Consider the following 23,101-nt stretch of genomic DNA (forward strand, 5'->3'; position numbering starts at 1 on the left):
TAATTTATTTAGAAATTATGTCCAACTTTTGTGATTATTTGTTTCATTTTCTTTCTTTTTAAGTGTCACACCAATGCCATCAATTCATTGTTTTTTTCTTAGAAAAACTTTATTTTAGTTTTACCATTGAATTTGTTTTATTATTTATTTATTCTTTCTTATTAAAGGATAATAAAGCCACTAATTCATTCTTTCTTAAAAAACTTGTTCAAGGCATAGAGAAAACATAAATATATACATTTCAATTTGATGCAACCGGTATGCAAATCATATTGCTATCTGAAAATCATGCTACAATATAATTATTTTTGCATATTGTGCAATAGTGCAATTCCTGTGCAAATTATGTGCAATTTTTTTATCACCGTGATTCAAGTTTTTATTTATTTATTTATTTATTTATTGGGGTAAAACCAATGCCCCTAATTCGTTCTACCTAAGAGAAAACTCACTTGTTGTCATTCCAGCTGTGTACTAGTTTTTGTCTTAATTATTGTTCATCAAGTGTTTTTAGTCGGTTTTTCCCTTTATGTGTATGTGTGAATATTAGGTGCGTGTGTGTGTGTGTGTGTGTGTGTGTGTAAATATACAGATAAGTAGTATACAATATGTGAGAAAATTATGCTAGAGTGCAATTTGTGCAAAATTGCACTATGATATGCCTATTTTTGCATTCATAAAATTATGCAATTTCAGTACATATTGAGTGCAAACAAACTCTATCTTTTTTGTTTTGCTTTCATTTTCTTTCTCATTTAGCGTTAGTACCAAAGCCACTATTTAATTCCTTCTTATGGCTATTATACGCTTATTCTTGCATATTATGAAAACGCAATTTCTATGTACATTATGTGCAATTTTTGTCATTCTGTGTTTTTTTATTTTATTTCTTCTGCAAGGGTAATACCAATGCCACTAATTCATTCTTTCAAAGAAAACTTTATTATTTTGATTTTTGATTTTTTTATTTTTGCTTTAATGGAAAGACCTGCCAAAAATCATTTATTATTTTGATCTTTTTAGTTTTTATTTCATTTTCCTGTTTTAAGGGCAATACCAATGCACTAATCCATTCATTCTTATAATTCTTTTTTTTAAATCCACTATTGTTTGCTTATTCGTCCATATTATGAACAGCGTAATTTCTATCTAAATTGTGTGCAAATTTGATCATTATTTATTACAAATAATCTTCTAGAAGGATGATTCCAATGACTAATTCACTCCATGAACACGTATTTTATGGACCAATTACATATATTAGTGGTGTCGTATTTCTCATCTCTCACACACGCGCCTGCATACCCTACGCTTGCACACAAGTGTGCGCAAACACACTGCATCGACACACAGCCACATACGCACACATAAAAAGAGAAAATAGTAACTAGCTACTATGCTACCACGTAACACTAGTAGCTACTAGGTGCCTAGGTGCAGTGCGTGCGCTTCAAAAAGAAAAATCGACTGACAACTGGCATATAGCCATACCTTTTTTCTTCGTTCCAGCAAGCAGTGATCATTTTCCTTCGGAGTAGTCCAACGTTTTTTTCCCGGAGTAGTTCAAGGTTGGTGTTGAGCGAGAGATTGGGGCACTCTATTTTTGCCAAATGATGGACTTTACTAATTTAAAATTCATTCTAATTTCCAATACATATATGATCATTTTTTTGCGGGAAATACATATATCACCATGATAGAATTATTCCTAGATACTATGAAAATGATGGCATGATCCCCGCTTCATTTTATAATGAATATTTCCTACAAGAAACCTATATGTTCTGTGTAATGAATTACATACATAATGTTTTCAGAACTAAACATATAGAGAAAGAAACTTTACTTTAGCATAAAAATAATAAGATTTCTCATGTTGCCACTAATGAGAGGGGAAATGTCCCCCAAGTTCCCCTATCGTTTTCAAGATTGAACAAGGTGATACGTTGGAGCCAAGCGAAGCTCAGAAAAATTACTTGACCCCACTTCTAAGGTGACGAAGAAGAAAAAGAAAAAGAAAAGAAGGAAAATATATCTCTTCCAAAGCATATTGCTCCTATTATGAACATTGGTGAGACTACTTAGAATCTTAAAAATCTTTTTGGTGCCAACTCCAAGGAGATTGATAATAATGCTTGCTATCTTATTGATGCTATCCACCAGTGGCGGAGCCAGAACATTTACGGAGCCTGGACAAGTTTTAGCCTAAGTGTCTAATCTGCAAATCAAAACCGGATGTTTTGATACACAATACATGAAATGGCACCAAATTTCCGAACCATAACTTCTCATTCAAAATATAAACATAGTAGTGATACAATTATAATTTTAAAGTGAACTAACGTATAATATATCAATACTGAATTTCATAGAACAAAATAAAGTTGACTTGTCTACTGAACTCATAGAACCTACTCCATAGAACCAAACTTGCTATGTTGCCAATAAAAGTATAACTATCCAAATTACCATCCAAACATCCTAGATGACAATACAATATTAAAATGGATTTGTAGTTCGTGAATATATTTAGAATAGAAACTTGCAAGAATATAGATGGCTAGATGGAAAACAACAAAAATATATCTGCTTCTGCTTCCATTGCACATGTTCACATTTTCTATATTTGCTCTATTAACAAACAAAAAACCTACTCATCCCTGAAATTTAATGATTTGAACTTTAAATTTAAACATTCCCTTATCTATAAAAAATCCATAAACCAAATACTAAGCTCATGAAGTCCTACTCAACGCCAATGGCCAATTCCCCATGCCCGGACTAAAGATTTAAATTCTAAGTTTATCAATCCCCAAATCAATTATGAGAAAATATTCTTAAACGAAGGACAAGACAAGTAGGAGGATGCAAGTTGTTCCTTGGGAGGGGGTGGATTCACTTTGCCTGCCATCGTCCGCGCGCCTAGGCCTGTCTCTGCTTGCTGCCACCAGTCTGTCTCCGCGATCGCGATGGGAAGCCACGAACAATCAAACATGTGTGATAGCAGTAGAGACCGATTGTGTAGTACTTCCTCTGTCCTATAATGTAAGACATTTTTGTAAGTTAAACTAGCTTGCAAAAATGTCTTACATTATAAGATGGAGTGGTATTATTTTTCTTCTAGAAAATTGATAACGTTAAGATCCTCATTGGCTCCTTGCTTCGATTAGGCCTGCCCTAGCTGTCTGCCTACCTAACCTGCTAGGCCCATTACCAAAGGAAGCCTGGGTGGCCGACACAATTATCCACGGTTGCCCAGGTAAATCATCGTGTGGTGGACGGTTTGCCCGATGTAGCATGTCTGACCTACACTGGCGCAGTGAGTGAGCCCGGGCAAGTGCCCAGGGTCGATGGGCGCTATCTCCGCCCCTGCAGTATCTACGCCACTATTGGTGGTGATGCTTATGATATGCCTATCACTTATGATGAAGATATAAAAAACTCTAAACTTGGGGAAGCTATATTTTAAAATTCTTTTGCTAGTGAGAATGAAGATGCCATGTTTGAACATATATTTGCTCTAAAAATACGTTTATCATCTTGCTTGTGGTAATGATATAATGAATGAATAGGAAACTTTCAAACCTCCTAATCCTAGCATGGAAGAGATAATTTATTACAATGAGAATACACCACCTAGTTATGATCATCATAATATTATTGAAAATTGGTTTGGGGAGGTCATGCCTTTAGGTAATAATATTACTCTGGACACCGAAAGCTCTACAATATTACTACTTTGGAACGTGTGGATACCTTGAAGGGTCATCTACTTCGACTCTTGATCGGCGGATCATCTCGGAGAAATTCTCATGGCTGGGAGGTATAGCCTAGATGCAGGAATTGTCCCACTTCACCACCAAACTACACTTCTTCCGCTACGCTGCTCGTTGGCGAGTTTGATTTTTGCGTGCACCTTCATAGTGTTCCTGGGTGTGATCATGCATCATAATTTTGTTGTTGCGTAGCATTTTCCCTAACACTCAATCTGAAAGTGGCAATAATAGAGACCGAAGAGGCTAGTACTAAAGATCGGAAGTGCATAAAGCTTTAGAAAATAACTCAAATATCACATAAGTGCTTTAGGACGTTATCCTACACTACAAAAAAAGACACATCCGTGACATTTTGGGCCGAACGAAATTTTTTTCTGTCATACTTATGACACTTCTATGACGATAATTGTGACAAAACCCGGTATCATCATAGATGTGGTGGGGTCCTACTTCTATGACAAAAAATCATGACATAAAATGGGCTTTTCGTCCTGGGCGGGCCGGAGACGCAGTTGCATGACATTCTTTGGGCCGTCCATGATGGAAAAAACCATGGTACAAGCGAGAGCAAGGAAAATATCGGGGTGTTCCCGGTTACGGTGGGTGGTCGGGGCCGAGCGATGCGCGTTTCTCTCGTACACGCACGCGTGTGGGTGCGAGGCGCTGGGCTCTAACCGAACCCGAGCGATTGCACTGCAGGCTACGCGTTACTAAACCCGAGCGATCGATCGATGGGTGTTAACTGAACCCGATCGAGCGATTCCTTTGCTACTACTACTAATTGAAGCCGATCGATGCTGCCTCTGGATGAACAGTGAGCGTTGCTGGGGGGGGGGGGGTTTGGATGAACAGTTCCCGGTGGGGGTGGATGAACAGGACCCCGTGGTGTTGCCTCTGGATGAACAGGACCCCGATCGATCGAGTCGGTTGGGGCTGGATGAACAGGACCCCGTGGAGGGCAGGATGAACAGGACCACCCCATGGAGGGCTGGATGAACAGTAAACGGCGGAGGGATGGATGAACAGGAGCCCGTGGAGTGGGCTAGTTGAACAGTAACCGGTGGAGTAGCGCGCGGTGGAAGCTGGATGAACAGGAGCCCGTGGATGAACAGTCGCAGGTGGAGGCCGGAGGAGGTCGACGGTGGATGAACAATAGCCCGTGGAGGCTGGAGGGGGTCGACGGTGGAGATGAACAATATCCCGTGGAGTCCTGTTTTGTGGTACGCCACACCCCTCCCGATGAACAGGACCCCCGTTTCGACTGTAGCGCTCCAACACAAGTCCGTTTCCTCCGTTTTGCGGTACGCCACACCCCTCCCAATCAACATGACCCCTGTTTCGACCGTAGGAGGTCCGTTTCCTCCGTTTTGCGGTACGCCAGACCCCTCCCGATGAACAGGATCCCGTTTTGATCGTGGCCGGTCGAACACAAGGCCGTTTCCTCCGTTCTTCGGTACGCCAGGCCTCATTTCCATCGGCTGTTCCGTCCAATCCGGTTGGCTCCCACGCGTTCTGTTGCCTCCCGATGAACACGACGCATTCCGTTGCCTCCACATGAACACGACGACGACGCAGTTTCTCCGTTCTGACCCAGCCATGTACACGAGCTCTGGCCGTACGTATGCGCGAGTAGGCGTTCGAGACCCCGCCCGTATGTACGTATGTGGCCGTATTTTCTTTCTTGCACACTGGCCGATGTACGTACGTGTACATGCTACATGCACGCCTAAACTACGACACGTGCGCGCTCTACATCGACCAGTATGTACATACACATTCGCGACCAGAATGACAACGCTACGTACGCTTTGACCAGGTGGGTCCCGACTGTCAGGCACTTTCCTGCGTTCGAAGATATAGCTGGTGGGTCCCAGCAGTCAGGGGGCGAATCGTTTATTTTTGCCTGGACGCACTTCCTTGCGTGCGAAGATATAGTTGGTGGGTCCGACTATCAGCGGAGGGAACATTTTTTTCGCGAAATACAGAGGCCTTTCCGGCGGGTCCCAGATGTCAGGTGGAGGAATCATTATTTTGCGCGTAATAAGGAGGCACTTCCTTGCGGTAGCCGTGGACCCAGCTGTCAACCTCTTCGCGTACAGCACTCTTCCGATGGAAGTCGGTCGTTGACCACATTGACCACGCTGCGTCGAGAGCACCAAGGCGGTGGATGACGGCGAGGCCTAGGAAGGGGACGACGCGGAGCCAAGGAAGACGCGGCAGTGGATGCCCACACGTAGAGGAGTATGAGGGTTCACTAATTCGCTGTGGTGTGAGGCTGCCGTCGCTGCAGAATAACAGGGGGTGTGGGTGAGTAGAGGGATGGCCTGGCCAGCGGTGGGAGTAGTAGGGGGCGGTGAGGCTTCCGCCGCATTGCAGCCGGCCACGGGAGGCAGGAGCACGAGGCACGACCGGCGCTGGTTTGGGCAACTAGAACAAGAAGACCAGAGGTCGAAGAAACACTATGGTCGTTGGACGGACATCGTACGGTCACTAGAGCTAGAATCGTGCATATTGACTAAGTTGACAAAGCCCTCCATCCCCATCAACTTATTAGGCCCACAAGTCAACCTGCCACTATACTGGGTCCCATCTAGCAGGGGGAGTATTCATCTTTGTGTGCGTAATAAGGAGGCACTTCCTTGCGTGCGAAGAGATAGCTGGTGGGTCCGAGCTGTCAGCGGCGGTAACGTTTTTTTCGCGAAATACAGAGGCCCTTCCGGTAGGTCCCAGATGTTAGGTGGAGGAATCATTATTTTGCGCGTAATAAGGAGGCATTTCCTTGCGTGCGGCCGTGGACCTAGTTGTCAGCCTCTCCACGTACAATCCACTTCAGATGCATGTCGGTCGTTGACCACTTTGACCAGGCCGCGCCGAGAGCATTAGGGAGGTGGACGACGACGTAGCCTAGGAAGGGAACGACATGGAGGCAGGGAAGACTTGGCAGTTGTTTCCCACGCGGAGGGGAGTACGACTGTACGAAGGTTTACTGGTTCGTCTACCGTCGCCGGAGAATAACAGCAGGTGTGGGTGAGTAGAGGGATGGCTAGGCCAGCGATGGGAGTACGGTGGGGCGGTGAGGCCTGCGCGGCAGCACAGCCGGCCGCGGGAAGGAGGGAGCAGGCAGTCTCGCCGGCGCTTGTTTGAGTGGCTGGAGCAGGAAGAGCAGAGATTGAAGAAGCACGACGACCGTTGGATAAAAATCCAACAGTCACTGCTTGTACGTCAACCTTTTTTTAAAAAAGCCTCAAATCTATGGAAAACAGCATACAGCCCATCTGCCATTATCTATCTATATCTATATCTATCTATACCTATACTAATTACAGACTTCCTAGAAATTCTCACGTTAATCAGTAATTAAGAGCCGTTAATCTGGTGGGGTCGAGTTATTACGTTGTAGATCAATCTTATAGACTTCCATGTTAACAGAAAAATGAACATGCCCTCTACCTCTCTCTCTCCCAATCTCTTACGACTCCCCTCTTCCAATATCTCCTCTAGGTCAACAAAAGAAAAAAACACTAACGATCTAAAAAAATAGAAATCATGCAGAAAAAAACAAAGGAAACAAACACATCTAATTGTAACCTCTTGCCTCCAATTGATTCGTCGCCATGGTCTTCACGTCCTCATCTGCCTTCCCGAGCGCCATGGACAACCAACTTTTCAATCTAACAGTAATGGATCGCGGCCATGGATCTATCTCTAGAGCACCCCACAACAAGATGTGCAGCAGGTTTTGATTTTCGGAGGATGGCGACCGTAATTGATGTATACTGAATCAGGTAAGAATCAATGGGCTCTTAAATTTTAGGTTTTCTTATATCAATCTCGCATCTATGTACGTGATCCTTCTAGCCAATTTATTCTCAAACTGAGATTTGACTGTGCTCTCCATGTGATTTGTGGACTATCTGCAGTCCAATTCCCCGTGAGATTTGATTTCATCCTCCTCCTGTCTCCTCTCCAGGCTTCACGGGCAGTGCATGTAAAACGATCCAACCAACTTCTCCCTGGTCTCCATCGTCTATTTGTTCTTTGGTGTAGATAATCTATCTACAACTCCTTAGTCACTTTTCTCTGTTTTCAATAGAAGAGTAAAAACTCCTCACGTTCTCCTTTCTTTGTACGTCGGACGGTCTCTTCCCATGCTAAATCAGATTCATCCAATAGGTCGCATTGTATCTATAGGATCACTGATTTCTATTTGCCCTACCCTAGCTCCACGTTCATCTACTGCTTCAGAGATCACCCCTAATGAGGGCTCCTTCGCGCATGTCGCGCTATTGGCTGAGGTCTCTGTCGCCTCTTCCTTGTGTTGTCTATAACCTCTTTCCGCAACCAGCCTAGATTTTCTATGCTCTTGATCGAGGTCTCCATCAACTCTTCATGCCCTGCCACTTCTCTCCGTAGCCAGCACAGGCCAACGATGTTCACGGCGACCAAGAGGTATGCATGTCTTGATTGGTAAGAATTTCATGTTTCGTGCACTTTTGTTGAGTTAGTTTCCTATATTGTCTCGATTGAGGCTGGTCTGAACATGCCTAGAGCCTACCCCTATGATTGGTTGGGGCACATTAGATGCCTTTGTGTTTGACAAAAAATGCATGCAGGCTAACCTCCCAAACAGAAATTTGGTCATATGTGGTGTCCTTAGGTCTGTAAGAAATAACACTATAGAACTAGCATGTAGTTTGGCCGTTGCACTGAAACACATGATTCAGTACTCGATTTTGGGCATGAGTGCATGACACTTGCAGTAAATATCTAGAATCTCGGCACCGCAAACCATACGTCTGTGAAATCTAGCATGTTCCAGTGGTGAAAATAGGATCATATAATCTTTAGTCAATCAAGTCATCCCTACATTGTACAGATAAACAATAGAAAGAGAACTCTGTCTGATCTGTTTTCTTTTCAGCTCAAGATATAGAAACTATACATTCAGAATGAAAATCTTATATCTTATATCCTAGGGCTTATGTTTGTTTTTAACAATTAGTTTGGTGCAGCCATGTAGCTGACTTGGAGCATATATTGTTGCCCCTGCCGGTTACTCTAGGACCAGGAATACCCTGTCGACAAAGAACACCCTGTCGAATACTTGCTGGTTGCAGAACTTGCACATGTAAGTAGCAAGGCTTGATCCAAGAATTAGTTGATGGCCGATGCTTTTGTCAGAAGCAACAGGTACATTTACGCAAGCAGGCTGTGCAAGCAGGCAGGTGGATTGATTTCGTTGTCAGGAAGGAGCCTCGGCAGCAAACCTATACAGCAGCCAGGTGACTGTTCGCTATCGGTGTTCTGTAAATTCTACCATTTCGTGTTTTCTTACCTTTTGGTTACTTCCGGATTTTCCTTTGTATAGATCTAGATGAAAACCTGAAAGAAATTGCTATCTTTTCTAGATATCTCCATTGGATTTAATGTTATGTTCTATTCAATTAACAGAGATTTAGATGATAATTTGCAAGCATGGCGAAGTTAGATTTTGTTTCATTATATGTACTCTTTAGAATACAAATGATTTTATTTCAGTAATTTAGCTCTGAAGTGATATATTTAAATAAAATAATTCGTAGAAGAGGTGTACTTTGTTATTTTTTATATATAGATGCATTACTTCGATGCAAAATAACTACGACACACATACTATATTCATTGGTTTACGTTTTGCCTGCTGCATTGAGATATTGTAGGCTTCAGACCACACCAAGAATAATCACATTGCTCAACAACGCTTAGTATTTTGGCCTATTAGTATCTACTGACTGTTTCTCCACTTGGGTTTTTTCTTAGTTTTTACTAGCTTTATCATCACTTAAGCAGATGAACTGTACCAGTCTGCGCAGCTTATCCAATAACAGTATACACAAGTATATGGAGAATTGTCATCACTTTGAATACAAAGGTACTGTTAGCATATACTCTTCATGTCGACATGTCAAAGCATATTTGGAAGCAATGGTAGCACCAGATGTATATGTGTCACCGAGCGAGGCGTTGAGCAGTAGCCTCTGACGGTTTAAGATGTGCTCTTAACTTTTTAGTCTTTTAGAACATTGACATGCTATGCTTCCACTTGATTTTCACCTTTTTGCAAACATGTAGTGCACGTTCATAAATCAAGAGCCTATCCTTTTGCCTTGAGGTACTATTTCTATTTGCAGTTGTTGCATGTATTACATCCTTTCTTAATAGGATGTTCAAATAAATAGGATGTGACTCTAACTTTCATATTATAATAGTTTTTCATAACATTTCATAGCTCTGTATGATACCATTGCACTATCCTAACAAGTAAGGGAATCATCTTACAAGGTAAATGTCTACGTGCTAGACGTAAAAACCTCCCTGCCCAAGATATGCTATCTTATGCTAAAGCTAACATGTTCAGCTACACCTTCTGGACGTTTGCTTCGATTATTATCTGGTATGTCACTTGCTATTTTTGTATTTGCCAATAATTATCATGTTTCTTTGTCATTTAATTTAAATTTTCCATTTTCGATTACAGAACTGCTTGGGTTCGCCAAAATATAATTAGGGAGATGGTTTTTTTGTCAGTTTATCTGACTATAGGTATATTCGTTTATGTAACTTACAAACTCATTGTTGCGTTCTATATGTGTTCTACTTTGTAAGACGATGGTTTGTAATGTTGATGCATTGCTAATGTACTTATTTACATTTTGTCTCAGAGATGGCCCTTTCAAATTTTGTGTTCATAGTTTAATAACACCTTTTGTGGATCTTTTACTTGAAGATAATAACCAGTCAAACTGCTTGAAACTCATAAGTATCTAGAGATTATAATTACCTAATTCAGTAATTGAAATATTCTTAAACATTTTAAATTCATGAGGTTGTATCGGCTATGGACATTTACATGCTATGGTCGCATAGTTATCTTTTTAATTACGTTGATATAAACTAATGTCTCCTTCGCTTTCTGTAGATCCTTTTGCTTATATTTGATATACTTCAGATGGTAAACAAATGAACATGTGGCGTCACCAGATAATTTTACTATCATGACGATTCTACTCTTTTTGGCGAATTTTTACAGGAGATTTATGATTTCTAAATCATGGAGTTCGGTAAAGATCATAGTGCCCTTTATGTTAAGGCTTTTGCAATACATTGGAGAGTCCAATTCTTTGTCAATATATTTATGTTACTTTGCAACAGTAGATGAGAATGTATTTCCTATGACATCTTTTAGCATGACACGTGAATATTTTACGTAGTATACATCTGAAACTAGATTATTTTTTTAGAGTTTCATCTGCGATTAACTTATTACTTCTCTCAGAAAACCTATTAGAGACATTTTTCATACAATAAGCACGTGCTTAATGATTTCAATAGTAATGATTTATAGGTGATTTTCTGAATTTTATATATTATCAATACATAAATAATGTTGTATCCAATGCATTTCTAATATCTTGACATCTTCCCAAAATGACTAGCCCGTGCAGATGCATGGGTTGACGACTAGTTTCTAATAATTTATAGCCCATTTGTTAATTCTTAAGGTTTTTTTGGAGCCCGTATTATTTTTGTTAGCATTACATCCCATATTGTGGCCACGGTTAAAAAATTATACGGAATTTTGCATATTTCGGTGCGGTCCGAACTATTTTTAATCCCAAAATTTCAAGTCACATTCAAACTGATTTTAAAAATAAATGTATATCAACATAAAATCCAACAAATTGTCCACGCATAAAAATCAATGCAATTTAAAATCTCAAAATGAAAAAAAGAAATTTGAAACTAATTGCCGGTTTGATGTGTTTTAAAAATGTACAACCCATTTCTCATTACTCATAGGCCACTTTCTCGGCCAGCCGAATGAAGCCCTCCTCGTCTTGAAAGATTTGCAGCCCAACAGGCCTGACAAAGCGACTTACTGGCAAATCACAAAAAACTGGGCTGTGGCCGTGGACCCAGTTGTCAGCCTCTCCATGTATAGTACTCTTTCGATGGAAGTCGGTCATTGACCACATTGACCACACCGCGCCGAGAGCACCAAGGCGGTGGACGAGGCGAGGCCTAGGAAGGGGACGACGTGGAGCCAGGAAAGACGCGGCAGTGGATGCCCACGCGGAGAGGAGTACGAGGGTTCACTGGTTCGGCTGCGGTGTGAGGCTGCCATCGCCGCAGAATAATAGGGGGTGTGGGTGAGTGGAGGGATGGCCTGCCCAGCGGTGGGAGTAGTATGGGGGCGGTGAGGCCTCCGCGATAGCACAGCCGGCCACAGGAGGCAGGAGCAGGCAGCACGACCATCGCTGCTTTGGGCGGCTGGAGCAAGAAGACCAGAGGTTGAAGAAGCACTAAGGTCGTTGGATGGACATCGTACGGTCACTGGAGCTAGAATCGTTCATATTGACTAAGTTGACAAAGCCCTCCATCCCCATCAACTTAGTAGGCCCACAAGTCAGCCTCCCACTGTGGTGAGTCCCAGCTGACAGGGGGGTATTCATTTTTTTATGCGCAATAAGGAGGCACTTCCTTGCGTGCGAAGATATAGTTGGTGGGTCCGACCTGTCAGCGGAGGGAACATTTTTTTCGCGAAATACAGAGGCCCTTCCGGCGGGTCCTAGATGTCAGGTGGAGGAATCATTATTTTGCGCGTAATAAGGAGGCATTTCCTTGTGTGCAGCCGTGGACCCAGCTGTCAGCCTCTCCACATACAGTCCACTTCCGATGGATGTCTTTTGTTGACCACGTGACCACGCCGCGCCGAGAGCACCAGGGCGGTGGACGACGGCGAGGCCTACGAAGGGAACGACACGGAGCCGGGGAAGACACGGCAGTGGCTGCCCATGCGGTGGAGAGTACGAGGGTTGACTGGTTCGGCTGCCGTCGCCGGAAAATAACAGGAGGTGTGGGTGAGTAGAGGGATAGACAAGCAGGGATGCAAGTATATGATGGGGCCGTGAGGCCTCTGCGGTAGCATAGCCGACCACGGGAGGCAGGAGCAGGCGGCACGACCGGCGCTGCTTTGGGCGGCTGAAGCAAGAAGACCAGAGGTTGAAGAAGCACTATGACCGTTGGATGGACATCGGATGATCACTAGAGCTAGAATCGTTCATATTGACTAAGTTGACAAAGCCCTCTGTCCCCGTCAACTTAGTAGGCCCACAAGTCAGCCACCCACTATGGCGGGTCCTAGCTAGCAGAGGGTATTCATTTTTTGTGCGTAATAAGGACACACTTCCTTGCATGCGAAGATATAGCTGGTGGGTTCGACCTGTCAGCGGGGGAACATTTTTTGCGAAATACAGAAGCCCTTCCCGTGGGTCCTAGCTATCAGGTGGAGCAATCATTATTTTGCGCGTAATAAGGAGGCATTTACTTGCGTGCAGCCGTGGACCCAGTTGTCAGCCTCTCCACGTACAATCCACTTCCGATGGATGTCGTTCGTTGACCACGTTGACCAGGCCGTGCCGAGAGCACTAGGGTGGTGGACAACGGCGAGGCCTACGAAGGGAACGACACAGAGCCAGGGAAGACTCGACAGTTGTTTCCCACACGGAGGAGTACGAGGGTTTACTGGTTCGTCTGCCGTCCCCGGAGAATAACAGCAGGTGTGGGTGAGTAGAGGGATGGCTAGGCCAGCGATGGGAGTACGGTGGGGCGGTGAGGCCTGCGCGGCAGCATAGCCGGCCGTGGAAGGAGGGAGCATGCAGTCCCGCCGGCGCTTGTTTGAGCGGCTAGAGCAGGAAAAGCAGAGAATGAAGAAGCACGACAACCGTTGGATGGACATCCAATAGTCACTGCTCTCTTGTGCATTATTTCTAATAATGTACAACCCATTTGCTAATTCTTAAGAATTTTTTTGGAGCCCATCTTCTTTTTGTTAGCATTACACCCCATATTATGGCCACGGTTAAAAAGTATACGAATTTTTGCATATTTCGGTGCGGTCAACTATTTTTAATCTTGAAATATCGATTCACATTCAAACTATTTTGAAAAATAATTTATATAAATATAAAATCCAAATAATTGTCCATGCATAAAAATCAATGGAATTTAAAATCTTCCAAAGAAAAAAATCGAAACTAATTCCCGGTTTGATGTGTTTTAAAAATGTACAGCCCATTTCTGGGCAAACCGAATGAAACTCTCCTCGTCTTGAAAGATTTGCAGCCCAACAGGGCTGATAAAGCAAGTAGGCCTCGTTTGGGTATTTCTTTAAAAAAATAGAACTGGGCTAGCCATTTTCAGCAAGAAAAAAGCACAACTGGTCTCATGATGTGGTAAACATAAATAAAACCCTGGCTAGACGGGCCACAGCCCCCGCACAGCCCTATTGTTACCCTGATCCGTCGCTAAAACTAGTATAAATAACAACTGCTTGTTCCTCAAAAAAAACTACGCGACCTGCTGGGTCCCTGGTGTCAGCCGCTCGTAGTGTAATTCTCTCGTTTATTGACTACGTTGACAATGGCGTGAGCCCCAGATGTCCAACCATTAGGAGGAACCATATTTTTGGGCTTGTAATATAGAGGCACTTGCTTGCGTACTGCCATGACGCTGGTGGGTCCCTACTGTCATCCTCTCCACGTACAGTCATCTCCTTATTCCTCTCGGTTGTTGACGATGTTGACAACGCAGGAGGGCGGCGCACCGCGCACGGCGAGCGAACCAAGGCTGCAAGGCAGAGGACGACGACGAGGCCTCGGGCGGAACGAACAGGAGCCATGGAAGATGCGCCGGTCCAGTCGCAGGTTCGGGTGCGGGTGCTGTTGTGGAACGTAGTAATTTCAAAATTTTCCTACGCACACGCAAGATCATGGTGATGCATAGCAACGAGAGGGGAGAGTGTAATCTACGTACCCTTGTAGACCGACAGTGGAAGCGTTAGCACAACGCGGTTGATGTAGTCGTACGTCTTCACGGCCCGACCGATCAAGCACCGAAACTATGGCACCTCCGAGTTTTAGCACACATTCAGCTCGATGACGATCCCCGGACTCCGATCCAGCAAAGTGTCGGGGTAGAGTTCCGTCAGCACGACGACATGGTGACGATCTTGATGTACTACCGTCGCAGGGCTTCGCCTAAGCACCGCTACAATATTATCGAGGATTATGGTGGAAGGGGGCACTGCACACGGCTAAGAATATGATCACGTGGATCAACTTGTGTGTCTAGGGGTGCCCCTGCCCCCGTATATAAAGGAGCAAGGGGAGGAGGCCGGCCGGCCCCTATTGGCGCGCCAGGAGGAGTCCTCCTCCTAGTAGGAGTAGGACTCCTACTAGGAGGGGGAAGGAAGTGGGGAGGGAGAAGGAAAGGGGGGCGCCGCCCCCCCTCTCCTAGTCCAATTCGGACCAGGGGGGAGGAGGCGCGCGGCCCACCCTGGCTGCCCCTCTCTCTCTCCACTAAGGCCCATATGGCCCATTACTTCTCCCGGTAGGGTTCCGGTAACCCTCCGGCTCTCCGGTTTTCTCCGAAATCACCCGGAACACTTCCGGTGTCCGAATATAGCCGTCTAATATATCAATCTTTATGTCTCGACCATTTTGAGACTCCTCGTTATGTCCGTGACCACATCCGGGACTCCGAACTAACTTCGGTACATCAAAACTCATAAACTCATAATATAACTGTCATCGAAACCTTAAGCGTGCGGACCCTACGGGTTCGAGAACAATGTAGACATGACCGAGACATGTCTCCGGTCAATAACCAATAGCGGAACCTAGATGCTCATATTGGCTCCTACATATTCTACGAAGATCTTTATCGGTCAGACCGCATAACAACATACGTTGTTCCCTTTGTCATCGGTATTTTACTTGCCCGAGATTCGATCGTCGGTATCTCAATACCTAGTTCAATCTCGTTACCGGCAAGTCTCTTTACTCGTTTCGTAATACATCATCTCGCAACTAACTCATTAGTTGAAATTCTTGCAAGGCTTATGTGATGTGCATTACCGAGAGGGCCCGGAGATACCTCTCTGACAATCGGAGTGACAAATCCTAATCTCGAAATACGCCAACCCAACATGTACCTTTGGAGACACCTGTAGAGCTCCTTTATAATCACCCAGTTACGTTTTGACATTTGGTAGCACACAAAGTGTTCCTCCGGCAAACAGGAGTTGCATAATCTCATAGTCATAGGAACATGTATAAGTCATGAAGAAAGCAATAGCAACATACTAAACGATCGGGTGCTAAGCTAGTGGAATGGGTCATGTCAATCACATCATTCTCCTAATAATGTGATCCCGTTAATCAAATGACAACACATGTCTATGGTTAGGAAACATAATCATCTTTGATTAATGAGCTAGTCAAGTAGAGGCATACTAGTGACGTTTGGTTTGTCTATGTATTCACACAAGTATTATGTTTCCGGATAATACAATTCTAGCATGAATAATAAACATTTATCATGATATAAGGAATTAAAATAATAACATTATTATTGCCTCTAGGGCATATTTCCTTCAGTCTCCCACTTGCACTAGAGTCAATAATCTAGATTACACAGTAATGATTCTAACACCCATGGAGCTTTGGTGCTGATCATGTTTTGCTCATGGAAGAGGCTTAGTCAACGGGTCTGCTACATTCAGATCCGTATGTATCTTGCAAATCTCTATGTCTCCCACCTGGACTAGATCCCGGATGGAATTGAAACGTCTCTTGATGTGCTTGGTTCTCTTGTGAAATCTGGATTCCTTTGCCAAGGCAATTGCACCAGTATTGTCACAAAAGATTTTCATTGGACCCGATGCACTAGGTATGACACCTAGATCGGATATGAACTCCTTCATCCAGACTCCTTCGTTTGCTGCTTCCGAAGCAGTTATGTACTCCGCTTCACATGTAGATCCCGCCACAACGCTTTGTTTAGAACTGCACCAACTAACAGCTCCACCGTTTAATGTAAACACGTATCCGGTTTGCGATTTAGAATCATCCGGATCAGTGTCAAAGCTTGCATCAACGTAACCATTTACGATGAGCTCTTTGTCACCTCCATATATGAGAAACATATCCTTAGTCCTTTTCAGGTATTTCAGGATGTTCTTGACCGCTGTCCAGTGATCCACTCCTGGATTACTTTGGTACCTGCCTGCTAGACTTATAGCAAGACACACATCAGGTCTGGTACACAACATTGCATACATGATAGAGCCTATGGCTGAAGCATAGGGAACATCTTTCATTTTATCTCTATCTTCTGCATTGGTCGGGCATTGAGTCTTACTCAATTTCACACCTTGTAACACAGGCAAGAATCCTTTCTTTACTTGATCCATTTTGAACTTTTTCAAAACTTTGTCAAGGTATGTGCTTTGTGAAAGTCCAATTAAGCGTCTTGATCTGTCTCTATAGATCTTAATGCCCAATATGTAAGCAGCTTCACCGAGGTCTTTCATTGAAAAACTCTTATTCAAGTATCCCTTTATGCTATCCAGAAATTCTATATCATTTACGATTAGTAATATGTCATCTACATATAATATCAGAAATGCTACAGAGCTCCCACTTACTTTCTTGTAAATACAGGCTTCTCCAAAAGTCTGTACAAAACCAAATGCTTTGATCACACTATCAAAGCGTTTATTCCAACTCCGAGAGGCTTGCACCAGTCCATAAATGGATCGCTGGAGCTTGCACACTTTGTTAGCTCCCTTTGGATCGACAAAACCTTCCGGTTGCATCATATACAACTCTTCTTGCAGAAATCCATTCAGGAATGCAGTTTTGACATCCATCTACCAAATTTCATAATCATAAAATGCGGCAATTGCTAACATGATTCGGACAGACTTAAGCATCGCTACGGGTGAGAAGGTCTCATCATAGTCAATCCCTTGAACTTGTCGAAAACCTTTTGCGACAAGTCGAGCTTTGTAGACAGTAACATTACCGTCAGCGTCAGTCTTCTTCTTAAAGATCCATTTATTCTCAATTGCTTGCCGATCATTGGGCAAGTCAACCAAAGTCCATACTTTGTTCTCATACATGGATCCCATCTCAGATTTCATGGCTTCAAGCCATTTTGCGGAATATGGGCTCACCATCGCTTCTCCATAGTTTGTAGGTTCATCATGATCTAGTAGCATGACTTCCAGAACAGGATTACCGTACCACTCTGGTGCGGATCTTACTCTGGTTGATCTACGAGGTTCAGTAGTATCTTGTTCTGAAGCTTCATGATCATCATCATTAGCTTCCTCACTAATTGGTGTAGGTGTCACAGAAACTGGTTTCTGTGATGTACTACTTTCCAATAATGGAGCAGGTACAGTTACCTCATCAAGTTCTACTTTCCTCCCACTCACTTCTTTCGAGAGAAACTCCTTCTCTAGAAAGTTTCCGAATTTAGCAACAAAAGTTTTGCCTTCAGATCTGTGATAGAAGGTGTATCCAATAGTTTCCTTTGGATATCCTATGAAGACACATTTCTCCGATTTGGGTTCGAGCTTATCAGGTTGAAGCTTTTTCACATAAGCATCGCAACCCCAAACTTTCAGAAACGACAACTTTGGTTTCTTGCCAACCATAGTTCATAAGGCGTCGTCTCAACGGATTTTGATGGTGCCCTATTTAACGTGAATGCGACCGTCTCTAGAGCATAACCCCAAAACGATAGCGGTAAATCAGTAAGAGACATCATAGATCGCACCATATCTAGTAAAGTATGATTACGACGTTCGGACACACCATTACGCTGTGGTGTTCCGGGTGGCGTGAGTTGCGAAACTATTCCGCATTGTTTCAAATGTACACCAAACTCGTAACTCAAATATTCTCCTCCACGATCAGATCACAGGAATTTTATTTTCTTGTTACGATGATTTTCAACTTCACTCTGAAATTCTTTGAACTTTTCAAATGTTTCAGACTTATGTTTCATTAAGTAGATATACCCATATCTTCTTAAGTTATCTGTGAAGGTGAGAAAATAACGATATCCGCCACGAGCCTCAACATTCATCGGAGCACATACATCTGTATGTATGATTTCCAACAAATCTTTTGCTCTCTCCATAGTACCGGAGAACGGTGTTTTTGTCATCTTACCCATAAGGCACGGTTCGCAAGTACCAAGTGATTCATAATCAAGTGGTTCCAAAAGCCCATCAGTATGGAGTTTCTTCATGCGCTTTACACCGATATGACCCAAACGGCAGTGCCACAAATAAGTTGCACGATGTGTGTCACTACTATCGAGATTTAATAAGAATAGACCACTCTTTAAGGGTGCATGACCATAAAAGATATTACTCATATAAATAGAACAACCATTATTCTCTGATTTAAATGAATAACTGTCTCGCATCAAACAAGATCCAGATATAAAGTTCATGCTTAACGCTGGCACCAAATAACAATTATTTAGGTCTAATACTAATCCCGAAGGTAGATGTAGAGGTAGCGTGCCGACTGCGATCACATCGACTTTGGAACCATTTCCCACGCGCATCGTCACCTCGTCCTTAGCCAATCTTCGCTTAATCTGTAGTCCCTGTTTCGAGTTGCAAATGTTAGCAACAGAACCAGTATCAAATACCCAGGTGCTACTGTGAGCATTAGTAAGGTACACATCAATAACATGTATATCACATATACCTTTGTTCACCTTGCCATCCTTCTTATCCGCCAAATACTTGGGGCAGTTCCGCTTCCAGTGACCAGTCTGCTTGCAGTAGAAGCACTCAGTTTCAGGCTTAGGTCCAGGTTTGGGTTTTTTTCTTGAGTAGCAACTTGCTTGCTGTTCTTTTTGAAGTTCCCCTTCTTCTTCCCTTTGCCCTTTTTCTTGAAACTAGTGGTCTTATTGACCATCAACACTTGATGCTCCTTCTTGATTTCTACCTCCGCAACTTTCAGCATTGCGAAGAGCTCGGGAATAGTCTTATTCATCCCTTGCATATTATAGTTCATCATGAAGCTCTTGTAGCTTGGTGGCAGTGATTGGAGAATTCTGTCAATGACGCAATCATCTGGAAGATTAACTCCCAATTGAATCAAGTGATTATTATACCCCGACATTTTGAGTACATGCTCACTGACAGAACTATTCTCCTCCATCTTGCAGCTACAGAACTTATTGGAGACTTCATATCTCTCAATCCGGGCATTTGCTTGAAATATTAACTTCAACTCCTGGAACATCTCATATGCTCCATGACGTTCAAAACGTCGTTGAAGTCCCGATTCTAAGCCGTAAAACATGGCACACTGAACTATCGAGTAGTCATCAGCTTTGCTCTGCCAGACGTTCATAACATCTGGTGTTGCTCCAGCAGCAGGCCTGGCACCCAGCGGTGCTTCCAGGACGTAATTCTTCTGTGCAGCAATGAGGATAATCCTCAAGTTACGGACCCAGTCCGTGTAATTGCTACCATCATCTTTCAACTTTGCTTTCTCAAGGAACGCATTAAAATTCAATGGAACAACAGCACGGGCCATCTATCTACAATCAAACATAAACAAGCAAGATATTATCAGGTACTAAGTTCATGATAAATTTAGGTTCAATTAATCATATTACAAAAGAACTCCCACTTAGATAGACATCCCTCTAATCCTCTAAGTGATTACGTGATCCAAATCAACTAAACCATGTCCGATCATCACGTGAGATGGAGTAGTTTCATTGGTGAACATCGCTATGTTGATCATATCTACTATATGATTCACGCTCGACTTTTTGGTCTCCATGTTTCGAGGCCATATCTGTATATGCTTGGCTCGTCAAGTATAACCTGAGTATTCTGCGTGTGCAACTGTTTTGCACCCGTTGTATTTGAACGTAGAGCCTATCACACCCGATCATCACGTGGTGTCTCAGCACGAAGAACTTTCGCGACGGTGCATACTCAGGGAGAACACTTCTTGATAATTAGTGAGAGATCATCTTAAAATGCTACCGTCAATCAAAGCAAGATAAGATGCATAAAAGATAAACATCACATGCAATCAATATAAGTGATATGATATGGCCATCATCATCTTGTGCTTGTGATCTCCATCTTCGAAGCACCGTCATGATCACCATCGTCATCGGCGCGACACCTTGATCACCATCGTAGCATCGTTGTCGTCTCGCCAATCTTATGCTTCCACGACTATCGCTACCGCTTAGTGATAAAGTAAAGCATTACAGCGCAATTGCATTGCATACAATAAAGCGACAACCATATGGCTCCTGCCAGTTGCTGATAACTTGGTTACAAAACATGATCATCTCATAAAATAAAATTTAGCATCATGTCTTGACCATATCACATCACAACATGCCCTGCAAAAACAAGTTAGACGTCCTCTACTTTGTTGTTGCAAGTTTTACGTGGCTGCTACGGGCTTAAGCAAGAACCAATCTTACCTACGCATCAAAACCACAACGATAGTTTGTCAAGTTGGTGCTGTTTTAACCTTTGCAAGGACCGAGTGTAGCCACACTCGGTTCAACTAAAGTTGGAGAAACTGTCACCCGCTAGCCACCTTTATGCAAAGCACGTCGGGAGAACCGGTCTCGCGTAAGCGTATGCGTAATGTCGGTCCGGGCCGCTTCGTCCAACAATACCGCCGAACCAAAGTATGACATGCTGGTAAGCAGTATGACTTATATCGCCCACAACTCACTTGTGTTCTACTCGTGCATATAACATCAACACATAAAACCTAGGCTCGGATGCCACTGTTGTGGAACGTAGTAATTTCAAAATTTTCCTACGCACACGCAAGATCATGGTGATGCATAGCAACGAGAGGGGAGAGTGTAATCTACGTACCCTTGTAGACCGACAACGGAAGCATTAGCACAACGCGGTTGATGTAGTCGTACGTCTTCACGGCCCAACCGATCAAGCACCGAAACTACGGCACCTCCGAGTTTTAGCACACGTTCAGCTCGATGACGATCCCCGGATTCCGATCCAGCAAAGTGTCGGGGTAGAGTTCCGTCAGCACGACGGCGTGGTGACGATCTTGATGTACTACCGTCGCAAGGCTTCGCCTAAGCACCGCTACAATATTATCGAGGATTATGGTGGAAGGGGGCACCGCACACGGCTAAGAATATGATCACATGGATCAGCTTGTGTGTCTAGGGGTGCCCCCTGCCCCCGTATATAAAGGAGCAAGGGGAGGAGGCTGGCCGGCCCCTATTGGCGCGCCAGGAGGAGTCCTCCTCCTAGTAGGAGTAGGACTCCTACTAGGAGGGGGAAGGAAGTGGGGAGGGAGAAGGAAAGGGGGGCGCCGCCCCCCTCTCCTAGTCCAATTTGGACCAGGGGGGAGGAGGCGCGCGGCCCACCCTGGCTGCCCCTCTCTCTCCACTAAGGCCCATATGGCCCATTACTTCTCCCGGTAGGGTTCCGGTAACCCTCCGGCTCTCCGGTTTTCTCCGAAATCACCCGGAACACTTCCGGTGTCCGAATATAGCCGTCTAATATATCAATCTTTATGTCTCGACCATTTCGAGACTCCTCGTTATGTCCGTGATCACATCCGGGACTCCGAACTAACTTCGGTACATCAAAACTCATAAACTCATAATATAACTGTCATCGAAACCTTAAGCGTGCGGTCCCTACAGGTTCGAGAACAATGTAGACATGACCGAGACACGTCTCCGGTCAATAACCAATAGCGGATCCTGGATGCTCATATTGGCTCCTACATATTCTACGAAGATCTTTATCAGTCAGACCGCATAACAACATACGTTGTTCCCTTTGTCATCGGTATTTTACTTGCCCGAGATTCGATCGTCGGTATCTCAATACCTAGTTCAATCTCGTTACCAGCAAGTCTCTTTACTCGTTTCATAATACATCATCTCGCAACTAACTCATTAGTTGAAATGCTTGCAAGGCATATGTGATGTGCATTACCGAGAGGGCCCAGAGATACCTCTCCGACAATCGGAGTGACAAATCCTAATCTCGAAATACGCCAACCCAACACGTACCTTTGGAGACACCTGTAGAGCTCCTTTATAATCACCCAGTTACGTTGTGACGTTTGGTAGCACCCAAAGTATTCCTCCGGCAAACGGGAGTTGCATAATCTCATAGTCATAGGAACATGTATAAGTCATGAAGAAAGCAATAGCAACATACTAAACGATCGGGTGCTAAGCTAATGGAATGGGTCATGTCAATCACATCATTCTCCTAATAATGTGATCCCGTTAATCAAATGACAACACATGTCTATGGTTAGGAAACATAATCATCTTTGATTAATGAGCTAGTCAAGTAGAGGCATACTAGTGATGTTTGGTTTGTCTATGTATTCACACAAGTATTATGTTTCCGGATAATACAATTCTAGCAT

Source organism: Triticum urartu, chromosome 2A (assembly GCF_056163025.1).
Source record: "Triticum urartu cultivar PI428250 chromosome 2A, HENAU_Tu73, whole genome shotgun sequence".
Taxonomy (NCBI): Eukaryota; Viridiplantae; Streptophyta; class Magnoliopsida; order Poales; family Poaceae; genus Triticum; species Triticum urartu.